This window comes from Triticum urartu, chromosome 6 (assembly GCF_003073215.2).
Source record: "Triticum urartu cultivar G1812 chromosome 6, Tu2.1, whole genome shotgun sequence".
In the NCBI taxonomy this organism is placed as follows: domain Eukaryota; kingdom Viridiplantae; phylum Streptophyta; class Magnoliopsida; order Poales; family Poaceae; genus Triticum; species Triticum urartu.
Window position 1 is genome coordinate 136,812,725 of NC_053027.1, and position 22,923 is coordinate 136,835,647.

At 47.1% G+C, this 22,923-nt stretch overlaps 1 long non-coding RNA gene across 1 annotated transcript; it reads left to right on the forward strand.

Moving 5' to 3' along the window:
• The first annotated feature begins 19,672 nt into the window (after nt 1–19,672).
• On the forward strand, nt 19,673–21,892 carry LOC125515823. Its single transcript, XR_007287137.1, has 3 exons — nt 19,673–20,276; nt 20,391–20,916; nt 21,002–21,892. It is a non-coding gene; the product is annotated as an uncharacterized LOC125515823 (long non-coding RNA).
• The last annotated feature ends 1,031 nt before the right edge of the window (nt 21,893–22,923 follow it).

The following is a 22,923-nucleotide window of genomic DNA, read 5'->3' on the forward strand; positions in this document are numbered from 1 at the left end:
AAGGTCTCCCTAAATCTCAAAAGCTTCATCCACACAAAACTCAACAAAGACTCGTGAGATAAGTTAGTATAAACCATTGCCAAAACCTTATCATACTCTACTGTAGAAAATCACTAAAATTATTATTCAACATTGCATACTAAATGCCTATGCATATTTAATAGTCCTATCCTCAAATAGAATCATTAAAGAAGCAAACATATGCAAACAATGCAAACATAACAGCAATCTGCCTAAACAGGATAGTCTGTAAAGAATGCTGAAACATCCATACTTCCCTAGCTCCAAAAATTATGAAAGAAAATTCCCACTGTAGTAAATTTATCAGAGCTTAATATGCAAAAGGTTTCAACATTTATCAGATTCTGACTTTTCTAGGGAATTATTGCAACAGCATTAAACTTTCTGTTTTCAAACAGCAACATGTATACTTGTAACATAGGCATAGTAAAGGCTATCAATGCCACTTTTATTGAAATAAAAGATGCAAAACATTGTTCTAAATAACAGCAAGAAAATTCTAACAAAATAAATTGACGCTCCAAGCAAAACACATATCATGTGGCGAATAAAAATATAGCTCCAAGTAAAGTTACCGATGAACGAAGACGAAGGAGGGGATGCCTTCCGGGGCATCCCCAAGCTTAGGCTCTTGGTTGTCCTTGAATATTACCTTGGGGTTCCTTGGGCATCCCCAAGCTTAGGCTATTTCCACTCCTTATTCCATAGTCCATCGAATCCTTACCCAAAACTTGAAAACTTCACAACACAAAACTTAACAGAAAACTCGTAAGCTTCGTTAGTATAAGAAAACAAAAGACCACTTCAAGGTACTGTAATGAACTTATTCTTTATTTATATTGGTGTTAAACCTACTGTATTACAACTTCTCTATGGTTTATAAACTATTTTACTAGCCATAGATTCATCAAAATAAGCAAACAACACATCGAAAACAGAATCTGTCAAAAACAGAACAGTCTGTAGTAATCTGAATCAAACGTATATTTCTGGAACTCATAAAATTCTCAGATAAATTTCTGGACCTGAGGAATTTATCTATTAATCATCTGCAAAATTAATTAACTAAATATCACTCTCCAAATAAAAATTGCAGCAATTCTCGTGAGCGCTAAAGTTTCTGTTTTTTACAGCATGATCAACAAGACTTTCCCAAAGTCTTCCCAAAGGTTCTACTTGGCACAAACACTAATTAAAAGCATATAACCACATCTAAACAGAGGCTAGATGAATTATTTATTACTAAACAGGAACAAAAAGCAAGGAACAAAAATAAATTTGGGTTGCCTCCCAACAAGCGCTATCGTTTAACGCCCCTAGCTAGGCATGATGATTTCAATGATGCTCACATAAAGGATAAGAATTGTAACATAAAGAGAGCATCATGAAGAATATGACTAGCACATTTAAGTATAACATACTTCCTATGCATGGGGATTTTGTGAGAAAAAAACTTATGGGAACAAGAATCAACTTGCATAGGAAAGGAAAACATGCATAACTTCAAAACTTTAAGCACATAGAGAGGAAACTTGATATTATTGCAATTCCTACAAGCATATATTCCTCCCTCATAATAATTTTCAGTGGCATCATGAATGAATTCAACAATATAACCAGCACCTAAAGCATTCTTTTCATGATCTACTTGCATAGAAATTTTATTACTCTCCACATAAGCAAAATTCTTCTCATTCGGGATAGTGGGAGTATCATAAGAGACTTGGATACTATAAATTGTTTCCACATTAAAAGAGTAATGTTCAGAAAAGGGGTAACCATAATCATGACAAGTTTTATAAATATAATCCTCACTACTTTTTATAGCATATGTATCATCACAATAATCATCATAAGTAGGAGGCATGTTATCATCATTATAACTTTGCATATCAAAACTTGGGAGACTAAAAATATCATCTTCATTAAACGTAGCATCCCCAAGCTTGGGACAAACATTAATTGCAGCAAATATATTCTCAAAAACATCATCTTCATCAAACATAGCATCCCCAAGCTTGGGCCTTTTCATATCATAAGTATAATCACTCTCATCATTAATAGTATAGATAGCACCAATAGTATAGCAGTTATCATATTCTTCCAAGCAACTGCCAAAAAGATTTTCAAGATCATAAGAAGTATCATTATCTTCCCAATCATAATCATCACAACAAGCAATAGGCATAACGAGATCATCATAAAGTGTATCATCTTCATTTTCATGAGGCACAACAATAATAGGAGCAATTTTATTTGGGAGAGATACCGTTTTACCTCTCTTCCTTTTTCTTTTCTTCCTCTTCACCACATCATGTGGGGGTTCAATCCTCTTTTTGGAGCTCCTTATTAATGAGATTGGTTGAGTAGAAGGCTCCTCCTTGTTACCTGATTCATCATAAGAAATAATAGGAGGATATTGGGAAGTCTCTTCCCTTTCATTAGTATTCTCTTCATCTTCTATTTGTTTTCTTTTCTTTATGTAATTGGCAATATAAGGATTTTCAATGCAATTCACCGCACAATACATATAAATCTCTTCCAGATCAATATCGAGGAATTTCTTGAGGTTATATTCTGGAATATGCTTAGTTTGACGCTTCAATTCTTCATAACCCAAAAGCAAACTTAGTTCATTATAATGTTCAAGGGAAATCAAGTCATCACAATTTTTGGACACTATTCGGTCATGAAACAATTTGCATTTGATATTTAAATGACCATGTTCATTGCAAAGTTCACAAGTACGGTAAAGATATTTTAAATTTTCAGCACTCACATCAAGACTTTCTTGCAACAATTTAGTTTCTAAATACTTATGCCTCTCGCAATATCTATCTTCCCTATTTGGTGTGTACTTGCAAACCCAATGCACTCCACAAAAATTGACATGTTTATAGGAGGCATTTTCATCATAACTAGTGCAATCATCATTAGCATCATGGATATTCAAAGAATTCGTACTAACAACATTGCAATCATGCTCATCATTCACATATTTAGTGCCAAACAATTTAATGCATTCTTCTTCTAACACTTTGGCACACTTTTCCTTTCCATCATACTCACGAAAGATATTAAAAAGATGAAGCGTATGAGACAAACTCAATTCCATTTTTTATAGTTTTCTTTTATAAAATAAACTAGTGATAAAACAAGAAACTAGAAGACTCGATTGCAAGATCTAAAGATATACCTTCAAGCACTCACCTCCCCGGCAACGGCGCCAGAAAAGAGCTTGATGTCTACTACACAACCTTCTTCTTGTAGACGTTGTTGGGCCTCCAAGTGCAGAGGTTTGTAGGACAGTAGCAAATTTCCCTCAAGTGGATGACTTTATCAATCCGTACGAGGCGTAGGATGAAGATGGTCTCTCTCAAGCAACCCTGCAACCAAATAACAAAGAGTCTCTTGTGTCCCCAACACACCCAATACAATGGTAAATTGTATAGGTGCACTAGTTCGGCGAAGAGATGGTGATACAAGTGCAATATGGATAGTAGATAATAGTATTTGTAATCTGAAATTATAAAAATAGCAAGGTAAATAATGATAAAAGTGAGCGTAAACGGTATTGCAATGCGTGGAAATAAGGCCTAGGGTTCATACTTTCGCTAGTGTAAGTTCCCTCAACAATGATAACATAATTGAATCACATAACTATCCCTCAACATGCAACAAAGAGTCACTCCAAAGTCGCTAATAGCGGAGAACGAACGAAGAGATTATGGTAGGGTACGAAACCACCTCAAAGTTATTCTTTCCAATCAATCCGTTGGGCTATTCCTATAAGTGTCACAAACAGCCCTAGAGTTCGTACTAGAATAACATCTTAAGACACAAATCAACCAAAACCCTAATGTCACCTAGATACTCCATTGTCACCTCAAGTATCCGTGGGTATGATTATACGATATGCATCACACAATCTCAGATTCATCTATTCAACCAACACAAAGGTCCTTAAAGAGTGCCCCAAAGTTCCTACCGGAGAATCACGACGAAAACGTGTGTCAACCCCTATGCATAGGTTCATGGGCGGAACCCGCAAGTTGGTCACCAAAACATACATCAAGTGGCACATGGTATCCCATTGTCACCACAAATATCCACGGCAAGACATACATCAAGTGTTCTCAAATCTTTAAAGACTCAATCCGATAAGATTACTTCAAAAAGGGAAACTCAATTCATTACAAGAGAGAAGAGGGTGAGGAGAAACATAAGATCCAACTATAATAGCAAAGCTCACGATACATCAAGATCGTGCCAAATCAAGAACACGAGAGAGAGAGAGATCAAACACATAGCTATTGGTACATACCCTCAGCCCCGAGGGAGAACTACTCCCTCCTCGTCATGGAGAGCGCCGGGATGATGAAGATGGCCACCGGTGAGGGTTCCCCCCTCCGACAGGGTGCCGGAACAGGGTTCTAATTGACTTTTGGTGGCTACGGACGCTTCTGGCGGTGGAACTCCCGATCTATTCTGCGTTCTGGAAGTTTTAGGGTACGTGGAGTTATATAGGCGGATGAAGTACATCAGGGGAGCCACGAGGGCCCCACGAGACAGGGGGGCGCGCCCCCCACCCTCATGAGCACCTCGTTCCTTCCTTGACATGTGGTCCAAGTCCATCAGGTGTGTTTCCTTCCAAAAATAACTTCTCCAGTTGATTTCGTTCCGTTTCGACTCCGTCTGATATTCCTTTTCTTCAAAACACTGAAATAAGCATAAAACAGCAAATCTGGGCTGGGCCTCCAGTTAATAGGTTAGTCCCAAAAGTAATATAAAAGTGGAAAATAAAGCCCAATATTGCCCAAAACAGTAGATAATATAGCATGGAGCAATCAAAAATTATAGATACGTTGGAGACGTATTAGCGTACCGCAAAACGGTACTCCACGGGATACCGTTCATCTCCACCATCGACCCCCTCCAGCCTCCACGGGCTACTGTTCATCCACCGTCGACCTCCTCCACCCTCCACCTGCGACTATTCATCCATGGGCTCCTGTTCATCTAGCCTCCACCGTGCGCTACTCCATCGGCTACTGTTCAACCAGCCCTCTCCACGAGCTACTGTTCATCCAGCCCTCCACCGTCTACTGTTCATCCAGCCCTCCACGGTGTGGTCCTGTTCATCCAGCCCTCCACGGGGTCCTGTTCATCCAACCCCAACCGGCTCGATCGATCGGGGTCCTGTTCTTCCAGAGGCAACACCACGGGGTCCTGTTCATCCACCCCCCCCAGCAACGCTCACTGTTCATCCAGAAGCAGCATCGATCGGCTTCAGTTAGAAGCATTAGCGAAAGAATCGCTTGACCGGGTTCAGTTAACAGCCATCGGTCGATCGCTCGGGTTCAGTAACGCGTAGCCTGCAATGCAATCGCTCGGGTTCAGTAACGCGTAGCCTGCAGTGCAATCGCTTGGGTTCAGTTAGAACCCCAACGCATCGCACCCATGCGCGTGCGTGTACGAGAGAAACACGCAAACCTCCGTGCATCGCTCGGTCCCGAACACCCACCGTAACCGGGAACACCCCGATATTTTCCTCGCCCTCGCTTCTACCACGGTTTTTTCCGTCATGCACGGCCCAAAGAATGTGATGCAGCTGCGTCTCCGGCCTGCCCAGGACAAAAGGCCCATTTTCTGTCATGATTTTTTGTCATAGAAGTAGGAGCCCACCACATCTATGATGATACCGGGTTTTGTCACAATTATCGTCATAGAAGTGTCATAAGTATGACAAAAAAATTTGTTCGGCCCAAAATGTCACGGATGTGTCTTTTTTGGTAGTGTCTACCTTACAATGTGCTTCATACTGTGCCTTCTCACATTGAATCATCTTCCGGTTTCCATCCCATGTGAAACCACTTTTGGATAACATTACTTCAAGAGCACCAAATTTTGTCCTAAAGTGCCTCACTCTTGACTCAATGTGCGGAATTGCAGAGATACCACAACCAGGGCACTTTTCAGCAAGGTGCTTCTCCAATATCACCAGCTATCCATTTTCGAAGCTACCATCTGCCTTCCACCTTGGGTCCAAAGACAGCTCATACAAGGCTTTAATAAGTTCATCATCCTCATCTGAAGTCCAGTTCCTTTTATTCTTGCCTCTTCCACGAGACGTACTTGAGGTGTCCACATCCATATTTGTACAAAGCAACAACAAATATATATGAAATGGGACAAATGCAAATGAGATGCAATTGAAGCTTATTTAAACAAAAAGAAAGCTAGCAACAAAGTGAACAAATAGAAACGGTTTATACCTCAATGACCCCTAGCAGCCCTATGTCTATTATACATGTCCTGCGCAAGAACATTCCAGAAATTTGTCCACTCGTTCCAAGTTGAGATAGAAGTAATGAATTCTGGTTGGCCTAATTCTCCCTCCATGCCTTCCAATGTTTCTTGCATTATTGGCTCGTCATTATCAAGTGGGTCAAGTGGCATATTTTGCAAGATCAAATTGTGCAAGAGTGCACATGCCATGATGATTCGACATTGGGTCTTCATAGGAAAAAAGGACGGGGACCTCAAAATCGCCCACTGACCCTTGAGTGTTCCGAAAGACCTTTCTACAATATTTTGGGCTCTAGCGTGCCGCATGTTTTAATACTCCTCTGCACTACGAGGTGGGTTATGTGGTGTCCAACCACCCAAGTGATACCTTTGACCATGGTATGGAGCTAAAAATCCTCTCGCATTTGTGTAACCAACATCAACAAGATAATATTGATCTTCAGGGACACGGAGCCCATTTGGCCTCGAGATGGCATCTCTAAGAACACGACCATCATGTGCAGAACCCTCCCAACCAGGTAGTATTTAAATGAACTGCATGTCAGGTGCACACACACCTAACACATTTGTATCTATATCACCCAACCTTGATCGGTATCTTCCTTTAATAGTAGCCGGGACGGTTACCCCTATGTGTGTGCCATCTAACGCTCCAAGACAATTCTACAACATAAACAACAAGGTGCAAACATTAGCATCTTTACCACTATTGAGTTCATCTAGTAATTTTTCTTTCTTAGTAGCTATTTACCTTGAAATATTTCCATTTAGCATCTGTGCAGTCCTCGGGTATAGGTTCTGGCTTCTTAAGTAGCAATGGATGAAGCTTCAAAACAGCTAGAAGACAAGCATTGAAGTTCCTACTAACTGGCTCCGGGCTTCGGTAAAAGAATTTCCCTATTGTCCTATTTTTGAAATGGTGAGCTAATACATAAAGGAATGATGCCACTATCTCCTCCAATGATGTATTCCTTGTATTAGGCCACCAACATCTCTCACCATCTCACATAATATATGAAATGTTCTCCTATCCATACGAAGTTGACTTATAAACGTTGTGTCACTCTCACCAATTAGTTTATGCAAAATCTCTCCTCTTAGCTCTCTAATTCTAAGCCTCCTTTCTATTTGCCAACACTTTCTTCTATAAACTAATCCAAAGATTAACCACACATAATAGTATACGAGCATAATGGCACTCATCAGACTAATAAATGCTACATTTCTTCTTCGACGTCTCACGCTTAAGGGAAGACGGGCCATAACTGAAAAGATATACAAAATATAGGGTAATTCCAGGAGATGTGTGGTTGCTTGCTAAAAGAAATTAATGTCTACTCAAGTGTATGGGTGAAGTAAATATATGATAGCATGCATTCTTATCATTGCTTGTTGTTGCATTGGAAAGATTCATACCACTATAAGAAGAAAATATTGTTAAGAACATATCAACATTAGGGGAAGAACTCACCAACCGATCGGGGGAGAGGAATTAGCAGGACAACCGATGAACCGCTGTTGGGAAAAAGAATGTTAAAGTGAAAATACGGTACACTTCAGATCCTGCACACGAAAACAAAACAAAATATTAGAAATTGCTATCATTTACAAGCCAGCAAAATAGTATACAAACAAAATAATAGTTTTCCTAAAGAGAACAGATCAAAGAGTGTAAATAAGTGGCACCGTCGTCATCATAGTGTGCACACGGTCACATATTATTAGCGTCTAGAGATCATAAGACTAAATTAGAAACAAAATTCTCAGGTTGAAATCTCAAGGCAGCAACATATATAAACAGGACACAAAGAAAATCTAGATACCACTATAAATAAGAACACATCAAAATGTTCAGTTAACTCAATCTGGTTCACAGCAATATGTTCAGTTAAGTCATCCTTGCAATTGTAGGATGACCGTCATCTTGAGTGACGCTCGGGCTTAATCTCCATAGAATTTGTTTCTCACCATGGCTATCTTTATAGATCCCATTTTCAGGTCATGATTAATCACATGTAGTTTACTTCTATCTACAATCCACAAGTGCTTGAACCAAATAGTACAGGAAAAGATGATCAAGAACAGATCAATATTTTTCTAGTGTCTCATCGAATCAAGAAGAAATCAAGAAAAAAATTTAAATGATGTTTACCCCTAACCTAATCCGGTAGCATGGCCGGTGCTGCTTCTCGACGGCAAGAACGAGGACGACTAGATGGCTCTGGCACTGAACAGTGAGGCGCTGGATCTGACACACACACGTCCTCTTTGAACCATCACGCATGCCAACATGATGTGGACGTCCAGGCTCGAGATCTTGCGCAAGGACCTGGGAAACTGAAAGGAGGAGAGATGTCCGGTGAAAAACCACAAGATCTGGTCGATTCGCCGGCGTACGCGTGGGGAAGAAGGAGCGGACGGTCAAGTGACCTACCTACAACCCTGAAGCTTGAGGTGTCGGGGAAGGAGCAGGCGGGCTTCTTCTTGACGCCGGGTGAGGGAGTCCTGGATTAGGGGGTGTTCGGATAGCCGGACTATACCATCAGCCGGACTCCTGGACTATGAAGATACAAGATTGAAGACTTCGTCCCATGTCCGGAAGGGACTTTCCTTGGCGTGGAAGGCAAGCTTGGCGATACGGATATGCAGATCTCCTACCATTGTAACCGAATTTGTGTAACCCTAACCCTCTCCGGTATCTATATAAACCGGAGGGTTTTAGTCCGTAGGACAAAACACAACAACAATCATACCATAGGCTAGCTTCTAGGGTTTAGCCTCTACGATCTCATGGTAGATCTACTCTTGTACTACCCATATCATCAATATTAATCAAGCAGGACGTAGGGTTTTACCTCCATCGAGAGGGCCCGAACCTGGGTAAAACTTCGTGTCCCTTGCCTCCTGTTACCATCCGGCCTAGACGCACAGTTCAGGACCCCCTACCCGAGATCCGCCGGTTTTGACACCGACATTGGTGCTCTCGTTGAGAGTTCCTCTGTGTCGTCGCCGTCAGGCTTGATGGCTCCTATGATCATCGATAGTGATGCGGTCCAGGGTGAAACTTGTCTCCCCGGATAGATCTCTGTCTTCAGCGGCTTTGCACTGCGGGCCAATTCACTTGGCCATCTGGAGCAGATCGAAGGCTATGCCCCTGGCCGTCAGGTCAGATTTGGAAGTTTAAACTACACGGCTAACATCCGCGGGGACTTGATCTTCGACGGATTCGAGCCACTGCCGAGCACGCCGCACTGCCACGACGAGCATGATCTAGCTCTGCCGCCTAACAGTGCCCTGAAGGCCGCACCCGCATCGGCTTCGACCCTTAATTCGGAGCCAACCGCGCCGACCAAGGATGGGTGGTTGGACGCCGCCTCGGGGGCTGCGATCCTAATGGCGATCGAGCCGAACACCAGCCCCGCACTCCGCAAGACTCATGATCCCAAGGAGCCGGACTCCTCTCCGGACTCCGAACCATTCGCGCCTCTGCCGATCGAATCCGATTGGGCGCCGATCATGGAGTTTACTGCCGCGGACATCTTTCAGCACTCGCCCTTTAGCGAGATTATAAAATTACTAAAGTCTCTCTCTTTATCAGGAGAGCCCTGGCCGGACTACGGTCAGCGAGATTGGGATGCGGATGATGAAGAAACTCAAAGCCCACCCACCACCCACTTTGTAGCCACTGTCGACGATTTAACCGACATGCTCGACCTCGACTCTGAAGACATCGACGGTATGGACGCTGATGAAGGAGACAATGAAGAACCAGCGCCTATTGGGCCCTGGAACGCCACCTCGTCATATGACGTATACATGGTGGACACACCAAAAGATGACGACGAGGAGCGGAAGGACGCATTGAAGGCTTGTTCCCTCGAAAAGTAGTCAAAGCGGCGACGCAAGCGCCGCCCCAAATCCCGCCTCGACAGAAATAGCGATCACACAGACCCAGCGTTGGAGCAGGGCAAACCGCTGCCAGACAACAGCAATCTGGATAATCAAACTGAACAAGCAAATCCTATCAAGGATAATGGTCCGGACGACATAACGCCGGACAGACACCCGGAGCAGCAGACTGCCCGTAAAAGGCTTGTTGCCACCGCGAGGCGTTTGAAAAAGCAGAAGCAAAGGCTCAAGGCCGTGCAAGACACACTCCAAATCAGATGGAGTAAAATACTCAACACTGCAGCAAGGTACGGCGACAATCGCCCCTCCAAGAGCTACCCAAAGCGGAAGCTGCTACCCAAATTCGATGAGGAGGCCTCAGAACCCCCACAACCAAATATCAAAGCAGCCACCTGGTCGGATAGACGACCCCTCTACCAACACAGAGCAGCATACAACGCCGCTCACAATACAATACGCGACCCATGCGAGGGCTCGCACCCAAAGGACGATGCAACAAGATCCATCTATGGACCACGCAAGCGCGCCCCAGCATACAATGCAACACAACAAACATCCGAACAACGCGGTACACCCAGCTATAGGGGTGCCGCACACCCCCTATGTTTCACCGATGAGGTGCTGGACCACGAATTTCTAGAGGGATTCAAGCCCGTAAACATAGAGGCATACCACGGAACAACAGACCCTAGGGTCTGGATTGAGGACTACATCCTTCATATCCATACGGCTCGAGGAGATGATCTCCACGCCATCAAGTACCTACCCCTCAAGCTCAAAGGGCCAGCTCGTCACTGGCTCAAAGGCCTCCCCGAAAGCTCCATTGGAAGTTGGGAAGAGCTCGAAGACGCCTTTCGGGCAAATTTTCAAGGGACTTATGTCCGACCTCCGGATGCGGACAATTTGAGTCATATAACTCAACAGCCCGGAGAGTCAGCCCGAAAGCTTTGGAACATGTTTCTTACTAAAAAGAACCAGATTGTCGACTGTCCGGACGCCGAAGCCTTGGCAGCTTTCAAGCATAGCGTCCGTGACGAATGGCTCGCCAGACACCTCGGCCAAAATAAGCCGAGAACGATGGCCGCATTAACAAACCTCATGACTCGCTTTTGCGCGGGTGAGGACAGTTGGCTAGCCAGATGCAGCACTAGCGACCCTAGTACATCTGAAGTTAGAGATGGAAACGGGAAATCACGGCGCAACAGCAATAACAAACGCCGGAATAAAGAAGACATCACGAAGGGCACGGCAGTAAATGCCGGATTCAAAAGCTCTCGGCCAGGTCAAAAGCCGCCCCCTAAAGGCACTAGGGATGAATTGTCCAGCCTCAACAAAATTCTGGACCAAGTATGTCAGATTCATAGTACCCCTGGTAAACCTGCTAATCATACCCACAGAGAATGTTGGGTCTTCAAGCAGTCCGGCAAGCTCAACGCCGTACACAAGGGGGAGGATACACCAAGTGAAGACGAGGACGAGCCCCCCAAGCAAGACACGGGGGAACAAAAGAAATTTCCACCAGAAGTCAAAACAGTAAACGTGTTACACGTAATCAAGGGAAAAAACAACGCGGCACTCCCAGGAAAATATACCCAAGTGCCTGTCACCACGAAGTCCTGCCACTGGTCATCTCAACCAATCACTTTCGACCATCGCGATTACTCAACAAGTATCTGACACGCAGGATGGACTGCACTGGTATTAGACCCAGTAATTGGTGGATATCACTTCACAAGAGTCTTGATGGACGGCGGCAGTAGCCTAAACCTAATATATCAGGATACAATCCACGGGATGGGGTTAGACCCAACACAAATTCGCCATAGCAATACTACCTTTAAAGGAGTAACGCCAGGCCCAGGGGCTCGTTGTACGGGCTCCCTCCTACTACAAGTTATATTTGGCTCCCCCGATAACTTCCGTCGCGAGCATTTAACTTTCCACATCGCTCTGTTTCAAAGTGGCTATCAAGCACTGCTCGGACGCGAAGCTTTCGCTCGCTTTAATGCAATACCACACTACGCCTCCCTCACACTCAAGATGCCCGGTCCACGTGGCATCATTACAGTGCACGGAAATATCAAGTGATCTCTGCGCGCCGAAGAGAGTGAGGCTGCCTTGGCAACCGCACACTAAAGGCGCCTGGACAAGCGAAAGCATCCAATAGGTCGTCAAGACCTCAGATACAACTAATCGAGTCCGGCACCGCTACTTATACCGAATAAATGGTCACACCCCTATTTGTCAATACAAGGGGCTCAACACGCGCAGACGAGTGGCAATTTCTTCTCATCTTGAATTATACACGGTTTCTTTAACAAACTATCTTTCTGCATGACAACTTTTTCACCTAAATTCCTCTCTTTTACAGACGATCATCATGCCACACCCGTCCAGGATACGGCACAACAGAGACACAGGTGCAGACGTGCAGCAGGGACCCGCTCCAAGGATTCTTTTTAGATTAAGACCCTGTGTAAACCTTTCTTACTATCTCTTGTTGATACATATCCACCGTTGAGAAGGATGCTGACGTCTTGGCATGTGGCCACGCCAGAACAATGCACGTACCTGGACACAAGGGGCTTCTTACAAAGGTCAGTATTTAGGCCCGATTTATACCACAAAGACCGAATACCTTAGGGAGTGTTCGGCGTCGCGAGTTTGGCCCTATATGCATCAGCTCCGAATCATTGTCTTTGGTCAAATGTTGGGTTTGCCCGGCTCCTGTGTTTTGGTGCCTTACGTTCCGCTTTACCGGCTAAGGTAGCACCAGGAGAACTACTACGATTGTGCCCTGGTTCATCCGGACGAGCACCTCAGTAGAGAAAGCCGAAAACTGACTGTCATGATATAGCGTGAGACTGGTCAACCACTCTATGACCTATTGGAATGTCAGAATTCCTCCGCCTTAACGAAGGGCCGTTTTCCGGCCAGGCATGTACGCACCCCGGGATCGGGAAAGTGCGGAGCCACTAGGGGCTATTTAGTAGCCCCACTGTCAAACTCCTATGACTAAGTGAAAGTGCTAAAGCATTATAGTTCGGTTGCCTCGCTCGCTCCGCTATCACCTCCTTAATAGGACCAAGATGTTGGGTTAAGTGTGAACGCGTGTTTTTGCGAGCACCTCCGCATTATATGTGTGAGGGTTGAAGCCGACGGCTGCAATCTTTCAGGTTATACACATGTATACATAAACGGCCGCCCAGGAGGCATCATATTACTTTCAGGCAAAAGTATAAAAATAGCCTGATAAAAATTTATAAAAGCATTTCGCTTACAATGAGATTACATATCACTCAAACATAATATTTTTTTGAGCACTGGTTCTCTATCAAACGAGCACCCTCAAGAACTTCTTCAAAGTAGTGCTCAGCAGCCCTTCGACCTATGGCCGAATCTCGCGCTGCAACAGTGGTAGCATCCATCTCCGCCCAGTATGCTTTAACACGGGCAAAGGCCATCCGTGCGCCCTCTATGCACGTCGACCTCTTCATCGCATTAATGCGCGGCACCATGTCAAGGAACTGCTGCACCAAGCTGAAATAGCTGTTCGGTTTTGACCTTTCCGGCCATAGCTGATCTACAACAGACCTCATGAAGAGTCCGGATAACCTATTTAGTTCGGCCCATTCGGCTAATTGGTCAGTCAATGAAAGCGGACACTCGGGAGAATGGAATTGTCTCCAAAACAGCTGGTCTACTTCACGATCCGTCTGACCCTGGAAATACTTGGCCGCATCGGCAGTGCTCGCCGCCAAATCCATATATACATCCTCCGAACTCCACAGTCGATCCAGAGGGGCATACTGTGGATCTCCGAACTTCCTCCGCAACATAAAGGATTTCCCAGCTACAATATCCCCGGCTTCCCGCAGCTCCTCCTTCTTTGCCCTCATAGCAGAGCGGAGGTCCTTTTTCGTCGCAGCAGCCTTCTCAAGGTCCGATGCCTTCGCTTGGTTTTCCTTTTCAAGAACCCGGCAACGGTCGGCGGCGGCTTTTAATTCTATGGCCATCGTGGCCATCTTGTCTTGGCTCTCGCCATGCGCGGCCTTCTCGGCTTGCAACTCTTCGGCCGCTTTCAAAGCAGCCGCATTACCCAACCTCGCTTGTTCCTTGGCTCGGGCAAGTTCTGCCCGCAAGGCTTCAACAGTGGCAGCTCCATCTGCAGTCACAACATATTAAAGATACTGGCATCATGCTGCTCTTCCTATGTGGCGTTTACCAGATAATGACACTTACCATGTGCCTCGTCAAGCCTTTTGTTAACAAGCTCGATGTCGGCGTCTGCCGCATCCAACTGCTGTTCTAAATTGGGCAAACTCGCTAGTCCGGCTAGCCACCGGAGCTTCCATCACCTGCACATAGAGGCAGTATGGTTATTACCTGGGAATATGATCCTCTGTTCGTCATCGTTTCCGACAACAACCAGAGTCTCAGGGGCTACTATCTACACAGGGCACACCTAGCATGTGCAGGACTATCATACATTCTTTTACGTACCTCAAAGCCTGTCAGTAGACTCATAAAAGCTTCATGCAATCTGCTTTCGGCGGATGATATTCTCTCCATCACCGTATTCATCAGCACACGGTGTTCATCTGAGATGGCCGCTCGCCCCACCAACTCCCTCAGAACATCCGATTGCACACTAGACGGTGCCGGACTCTTTTGTCTACTCTCTTCGGGAGCCGGACACTGGGAGCTTCAGGGGTCAATGGGATTATCTTCTGGACTCACCGGACTCGGAGAGGCCCTCGGCGACAACACTTCAGGGTCGCCCGCTTCCGGAGCGGAGGAGTCCGAAGGAGGCGTTTCGCTCTCCATCATCTCTAGAAGAAGATCCCCCGAAGACGAGCTCATTTGAGAGGGGCTAAGGCCCGAACTGCAAAGACATATGCAGTGGTTATTTTCTCAGAAGAAAAAGATGCCATATTTGTACTATTAAAGTATTTCGGGTCACTTACGACTCGCGGGAGAATTGATCCCCCCGCGGACTTTGTGCGGCAACAGCGCCCCCCAAGGTAGGACCCTCTATGGGAGACTTCTTCTCCCGTTTGGAAGCTTCAGCTTCCGAATCCCCGGGTACAGTCCTTTTCCTCTTCTGGTCGTCTTCCTTCATGGAGACGCTCGCTCCCTCGGTTAGAATGGGCAGCGTTGGGGGCCCGCGTCCGCCCGTATTATCCTCCACAGTATCTTCCTCCAAGGGCTCCAGGCAAGGTGCGGTCTGGAGCATCTTTTCCAATACCGGATTTTCCAAACCCTCAGGGAGGGGGGCCGAACACCGAATCAACTTCGCCTTTGTTAGCCAGTCCTGGTCAAAAAGCGAACCCTCAGAAATAACTTCGTAACAAAGGAGAGATAGTATCTTCGGCCGAAAGATGCCTTACCTGTTCGGCGGCGCGGTTACTACTCAGGCCCACGTCCTCGGTGATTTTCGGACACTCCACCTGAGGTCCGAAGAATGACTTGTACATCTCCTCGTATGTCAGGCCGAGAAAATTTTGAATGACACGCGGTCCCTCGGGATTGAACTCCCACAGGCGAAGAGGTCGGCGTTTGCAAGGCTGGACTTGACGAACCAGCATAACTTGTATTACCGCAACCAAACTGAAATCTCCATTAAAGAGATCTCGAATGCGGCTTTGCAGTATAGGCACGTCCTTGGCTGGACCCCAGCTCAGACCTCTACTGATCCATGACATCAGTTGTGGTGGAGGGCCCGAGCGGAAAACAGGGGCGGCCGCCCACTTGGCACTTCTAGGAGCCGTGATGTAGAACCACTCCTGTTGCCACAATTCAGACACCTCTAGGATGGAACCTTTGGGCCACGGAGCTCCCGTCAGCTTGCGTATTGAGGCACCTCCACACGCTGCATGTTGCCCCTCGATCATCTTCGGCTTTACTTCAAAGGTCTTGAGCCATAGGCCAAAGTGAGGGGTAACCCGGAGGAAGGCCTCGCACACGACAATGAATGTCGTGATATGAAGAAAGGAGTCCGGAGCTAGATCATGGAAGTCTAGCCCGTAATAAAACATCAAACCCCTGACGAAAGGATCCAGAGCAAGGCCTAGACCTCGGAGGAAGTGGGAAACGAACACGACGTTTTTGTTGGGTTCGGGGGTGGGGACGGCCTGCCCTCGGGGAGGCAGCCGATGCAAGATCTCGGCGGTCAGATATCTGGCCTCCCTCAACATTTTGATGTCTTCCTCCGTGACGGAGGAAGGCACCCATCGGCCTTGAAGGCTAGATCCGGACATGACTGAAGGTTCGGAGCACCTGACCTGAACTTTGGGCGTTTGAGCTTGAGGTGGGGGAAGGATTCGATTGAGCACGGGAGGGAAAAATAAAAGCCTTGTCCCTTTATAAAGAGGGTGAATATCAAGCGTCCTCTCCGTGTCTGTTTGGACTTGCCTATAATTAGGAGTCCTAGAAGCGGTTGGGTTACCCATGCCCGTATTGATGAGAATCCCGGAATAAGGGGACACGATCTCTGCTTTAACAAGACGTGCCAAGGAAACCGCCTCGCATGACGCGCTGAGGTGGGATAATGAAACGACTCGGATAAAGGCTTGGTTGTGGTGTGTCACACTACGGAATACGTCAGCAGATTAGATTTGTGTAAATATTATTCTCTCTATGGCAATATGTGGAAACTTATTTTGCAGAGCCGGACACTATCTTTGTGTTCAAAATCTTCTATGAAGTACTTGGAGGAGGAACCCGCCTTGCAATGCTGAAGACAATCTGCGCGCCGGACTCGTCGTCATTGAAGCCTGGTTCAGGGGCTACTGAGGGAGTCCTGGATTAGAGGGTGTTCGGATAGCCGGACTATACCATCAGCCGGACTCCTGGACTATGAAGATACAAGTTTGAAGACTTTGTCCCGTGTCCGGAAGGGACTTTCCTTGGCGTGGAAGGCAAGCTTGGCGATACGGATATGCAGATCTCCTGCCATTGTAACCGACTTTGTGTAACCCTAACCTGTTGGGGAACGTAGCAGAAATTCAAAAATTTCCTACGTGTCACCAAGATCTATCTATGGAGAGACCAGCAACGAGGGGAAGGAGAGTGCATCTACATACCCTTGTAGATCGCTAAGCGGAAGCGTTCAAGAGAACGGGGTTGATGGAGTCGTACTCGTCGTGATCCAAATCACCGGAGATCCTAGTGCCGAACGGACGGCACCTCCGCGTTCAACACACGTACAGCCCGACGATGTCTCCCACACCTTGATCCAGCAAGGAGAGAGGGAGAGGTTGAGGAAGACTCCATCCAGCAGCAGCACAACGGCGTGGTGGTAATGGAGGAGCGTGGCAATCCTGCAGGGCTTCGCCAAGCACCGCGAGATATGAGGAGAAAGAGAGGGAGGGCTGCACCAATAGGCAGAGATCAGATCGCGTGTTATGGGCAGCCCTAGGCCTCACTATATATAGGGGAGAGGGAGGAGGGTGCGCCCCCTCTAGGGTTCCCACCCCTAGAGGGGCGGCAGCCCTAGATGGGTCTTGGGGTGGCAGCCAAGGGAGGATTCCCTCCCCCCCAAGGCACCTAGGAGGTGCCTTCCCCTCCTAGGACTCTTCCTTTAGGGTTTCCCCCACCCTAGGCGCATGGGCCCTAGGGGGAAGTGGCGCCCCAACCCACTTTGGGCTGGATCCCTTCCCACTTCAGCCCATGGGGCCCTCCGGGATAGGTGGCCCCACCCGGTGGACCCCCGGGACCCTTCCGGTGGTCCCGGTACAATACCGATGACTCCGAAACTTGTCCCGATGGCCGAAATAGGACTTCCTATATATAAATCTTTACCTCCGGACCATTCCGGAACTCCTCGTGACGTCCGGGATCTCATCCGGGACTCCGAACAACATTCGGTAACCACATACAAACTTCCTTTATAACCCTAGCGTCATCGAACCTTAAGTGTGTAGACCCTACGGGTTCGGGAGACATGCAGACATGACCGAGACATTCTTCGGTCAATAACCAACAGCGGGATCTGGATACCCATGTTGGCTCCCACATGTTCCACGATGATCTCATCGGATGAACCACGATGTCAAGGACTTAATCAATCTCGTATACAATTCCCTTTGTCTATCGGTACAATACTTGACCGAGATTCGATTGTCGGTATCCCGATACCTTGTTCAATCTCGTTACCGGCAAGTCTCTTTACTCGTTCTGTAACACATCATCCCGTGATCAACTCCTTGATCACATTGTGCACATTATGATGATGTCCTACCGAGTGGGCCCAGAGATACCTCTCCGTCACACGGAGTGACAAATCCCAGTCTCGATTCGTGCCAACCCAACAGACACTTTCGGAGATACCTGTAGTGTACCTTTATAGCCACCCAGTTACGTTGTGACGTTTGGCACACCCAAAGCACTCCTACGGTATCCGGGAGTTGCACAATCTCATGGTCTAAGGAAATGATACTTGACATTAGAAAAGCTTTAGCATACGAACTACACGATCTTGTGCTATGCTTAGGATTGGGTCTTGTCCATCACATCATTCTCCTAATGATGTGATCCCGTTATCAATGACATCCAATGTCCATGGTCAGGAAACCGTAACCATCTATTGATCAACGAGCTAGTCAACTAGAGGCTTACTAGGGACATGGTGTTGTCTATGTATCCACACATGTATCTGAGTTTCCTATCAATATAATTCTAGCATGGATAATAAACGATTATCATGAACAAGGAAATATAATAATAATCAATTTATTATTGCCTCTAGGGCATATTTCCAACATAACCCTCTCCGGTGTCTATATAAACCGGAGGGTTTTAGTCCGTAGGACAACACACAACAACAATCATACCATAGGCTAGCTTCTAGGGTTTAGCCTCTCCGATCTCGTGGTAGATCTACTCTTGTACTACCCATATCATCAATATTAATCAAGCAGGACGTAGGGTTTTACCTCCATCGAGAGGGCCCGAACCTGGATAAAACTTCGTGTCCCTTGCCTCCTGTTACCATCCGGCCTAGACGCACAGTTCGGGACCCCCTACCCGAGATCCGCCGGTTTTGACACCGACACCGGGGTAGTCGGCCTCGACGCCTCCGACGCCGACGGGGGTGGCCAGAGAAGGAGATCAGCGAAGGCCAGTAGAGGGTTGGAGGCGGAGGAGGGGAAGGGTTGGAGGCTCGCGGACTCGAGGAAGGGATCTGTTTGCGGTTAGGTTCGGGCGTAATCGGACCGAGACTTGGGTGGGATCTGTTTACACCATAACCAATAACAGAGCTACCTAAACAAACAACTATTAACGCAATCTGTTACCATCATTATCAGGTTGCGTTACAATTCGCCGAACCAAACAGCTCCTAAGTCTTCTTAGAGATTCCAATATTGACTATATACACACATATATATATAGACTTTTAAAAAAAATGTAGGTTCACTCATGTTAATTTAGATCACGGGCCCAATGTTCAATCTAGCTTAAAATTCCCCTTCTGAGAGCATCTACAGCCGGGCGCCCTCCCCCGCCTCAAACGCCCGGGCGAATGGCCCGGTCACAAAAATCCCACCTAGATGGGCTGCTTAAACGGGCCTCAAACGCTCGGCCTGACCAGCACCCCTCATATCCAACCCAAATATGGGACGGGTATGGGGGCGCCCACCACGTCGAACCCGACAACCCTACCTCACCAAAAATTGCACAAAATGCACTAAATTCTTCCTCCTCCTGCCGCCGCCTCCTACATTTCCCACGCCTGAGCCCTCGCCGTCCGCCACCCTTGCTTCCCATCCTCACCACCAGTCCCGATCTGCCGTCCTAGATGTCGTTCAACCCATCCCCGACCGCCACGACGGAGACTGCGTCTACCTCGTCCATCGGCGTCCCTTCCGAGGATCCGACGGCTGGTTGGGCCATTTTGGAGAGCCTTCCGCCCATGCAAATGTCGGTGGTGGACATATGTCACTCACCGCAACTCGTTCGGGGCGCGGATGAGCACGGGCACCGACGGCGCCAGGGCTGCCCATGACCTGTTCGACAGAATGGCACAATAAGAATAGGTATGCTTTTGTTGCTCATGTCCGATCAAAGTTTCATATGGCATGTTCAGTGTTTTGCATAGACCGCTAGTTCATTTCAGACATGATGAATTCTTGCAAACCATGATCATCTAGGAGGCGTTCATGTCGAGCATGATCAATGACAATGAAGGTTTGACCCAAATGGAGTACAAATTTGGGGGCACGCATTTGAAGTATTCCCCTGTCTTCATCGTATGTCCTCAAAATTTGAACATGATCATGATCATCTAGAAGATAGGGGAATACGATGAAGGCAAATTGGATCAACATATGTCCTCAAAATTCCCAATCCGAGCAAGAAGAAAAAGACAGGGGAATACGATGAAGGCAAAAGGTCCACATTCTCAACTTTTGAGGACATCTTGTTGGTCAAAAATTGGTTGGCCACAACAATTGATCCAATTTGCGGCATCGAAAAGGGGAACAAGTATTGGAGGCGATTTGAAAGAAGTATCACAGACAAAAGGGATATGTGGAGCCGCATCATATCATGACCAACCACAATGTGGCATCTCTCTGACATTGATGGGGGATTATTCAAGGGGAAGTGAACAAGTACGTCATCTACTACTCACAAGTGACCAAACACCCTCAAAGTGGAATGGGAGTGGCAACTCACGTAAGCTCAATTGCTTCATCTTGTCATCATTTGCATATGCTTCTTGTGTTTGCATTCTCGTGCTCATACATATGTTGTTTGCTAGATGGCGATGGCGGCCACTTTGTATCACGAGACGGGGAAGAAGCTGTATGCTTTTAGACACTGTTGGATCATATTAAATGGAGTGCCAAAGTGGACACAACATGTGGCCCATCTCAAGGCCGACAAGAAGAGGAATGGTGGCTCGAGCTCCCACCAATCAACTGGGTTGGACGATGAAGAGAACGACATTGTTGTCGAGAATGGAAGAGCCGCCGTGTCAAAGGATAACCAATAAGTCATGGAAAAACAAGTAGGAGAAGGCAAGGGCCTCCCATGACGCCGCAAAATTGTCTTCCACATGGACGGGCATTTTTTCGGCAAGGGAGAACAAGAAAGTGGAGAGGTACAAACTCATGTTGGATGTGCAAAAGAACATGATGGATGAGACTGGAAGAGGGCGAAGGAGAAACTGGAAATTGAGAGGGAGAAGATTGAGTTGGATAAGCAAGGGGCGGCTATCAAATGGGAACTCGAGAAGGCCAAGACATTTGGAGAATGAACTTGAGAAGGAGCGGTTACAACTCGCACGGGTTGCAGAGGATCCAAAGATCATGTTGGCCGACGAAACCCTCTTGAATGAGCATGCAAAGAAGTGGCTTGTGAATAAAAAGAAGGGGATCAACGAGCGTAGTGAGTACGAGGCGGTGAGGACAGCTGCGACGGAGCAGGATGCAAACATGGCCTCATGGCCTCGGAGCAGGTGGCATGGATGGCGAGCGGCTAGTGATCCGGCAAGCAAGCGAGAGGCATCCGTACGCTCGGACATGGATTTCATTTTGGCATGTCTGGTTCTGTTGAACTATAATTTCCTTTGCTTTGTTTTGAACTGTTGAATTCGAACAATTTGTATTATATGATCGACGTGCATGGATTGTATGAATTTGAGAATCCGTATTTGAGGTTTGTGACTATGCGGCACTAGAAATAAGGGGTCAGAGCAACTCCAAAGGGGCGACCCATTTCGTTCGCCTGCGTCCGTTTGGGTCGGCGCGGACAAAAGTGGCGGCCCAATGCGCCAACCCAAACCCAAATCACGTCCGCTTCGCGTCTGTGCCGACGCATTTGCGGTCCGAATTTGCGCCCCAAATGCGTCGGTGCGGACGCCACGCGCACCTTCTCGGCGTCCGCCGCGTCCTCACCTGGCGGCCGTCCAACGACCCGCTGCCCACGCGATCAGCTTAATTTATGACCACGGGCCCACGCGTCAGCGACGGTGGTCGTTCTTTTTTAAGCCGACCGTGCGGCGTGGCCGTTCTCATCCAAACTCGCTGTCCACATCTAGCCAGCTCTGCTACCCAGTCATCGGCAAACCCTAGCCACCACCACCACAGCGAGATGGCGCTCTTCTCCGGCGCCGGCAGCAGCAAGGCCCCCGCCATCCCTTTCCCATCGGAGCTCCTCCCGCCTCCGCCAGCACCGGCAGAGACAGCGCGTGAACATGCCAGTGCACCAAGCGGAGTGGCACTGGCACCACTGCGTGCCTCTGCCGTACCCTCGTAGTTTAGGTTGTTTTTATTTTTCTTAAATGTTAATGTGGACGCGTGGACTCTCGCCGGCCTTCATGGCCGGTTGTAATGTTTAATTAATGTTGTTTTTTTAAATATGCATGTGTTTTTTTCTAGCGCCGTCAAAATGGATCGAGTCAGCGTTGGGCGCACGCGCCGACCCAAATGCGGAAGCGGACGTCCGTTTTCGCCTGGCCGACCCAAACAGATAAAAAGCGGACAAAATCGCCGTCCGTTTGGGTCGACCCGTTGGAATTGCTCTCAGCGGGCGCTGTTCGTGGACACGCCCGGACGTGGCTGTAAATGCTCTGAATACATGATAATCTCTGTCTCTGCTTGCCTCACAATGGTTTACGCGAGATTTAGGGGGTGTTTGTTTCCAGGGACTTTTTTGTGTAGGGACTAGAAAAAGTCCCTC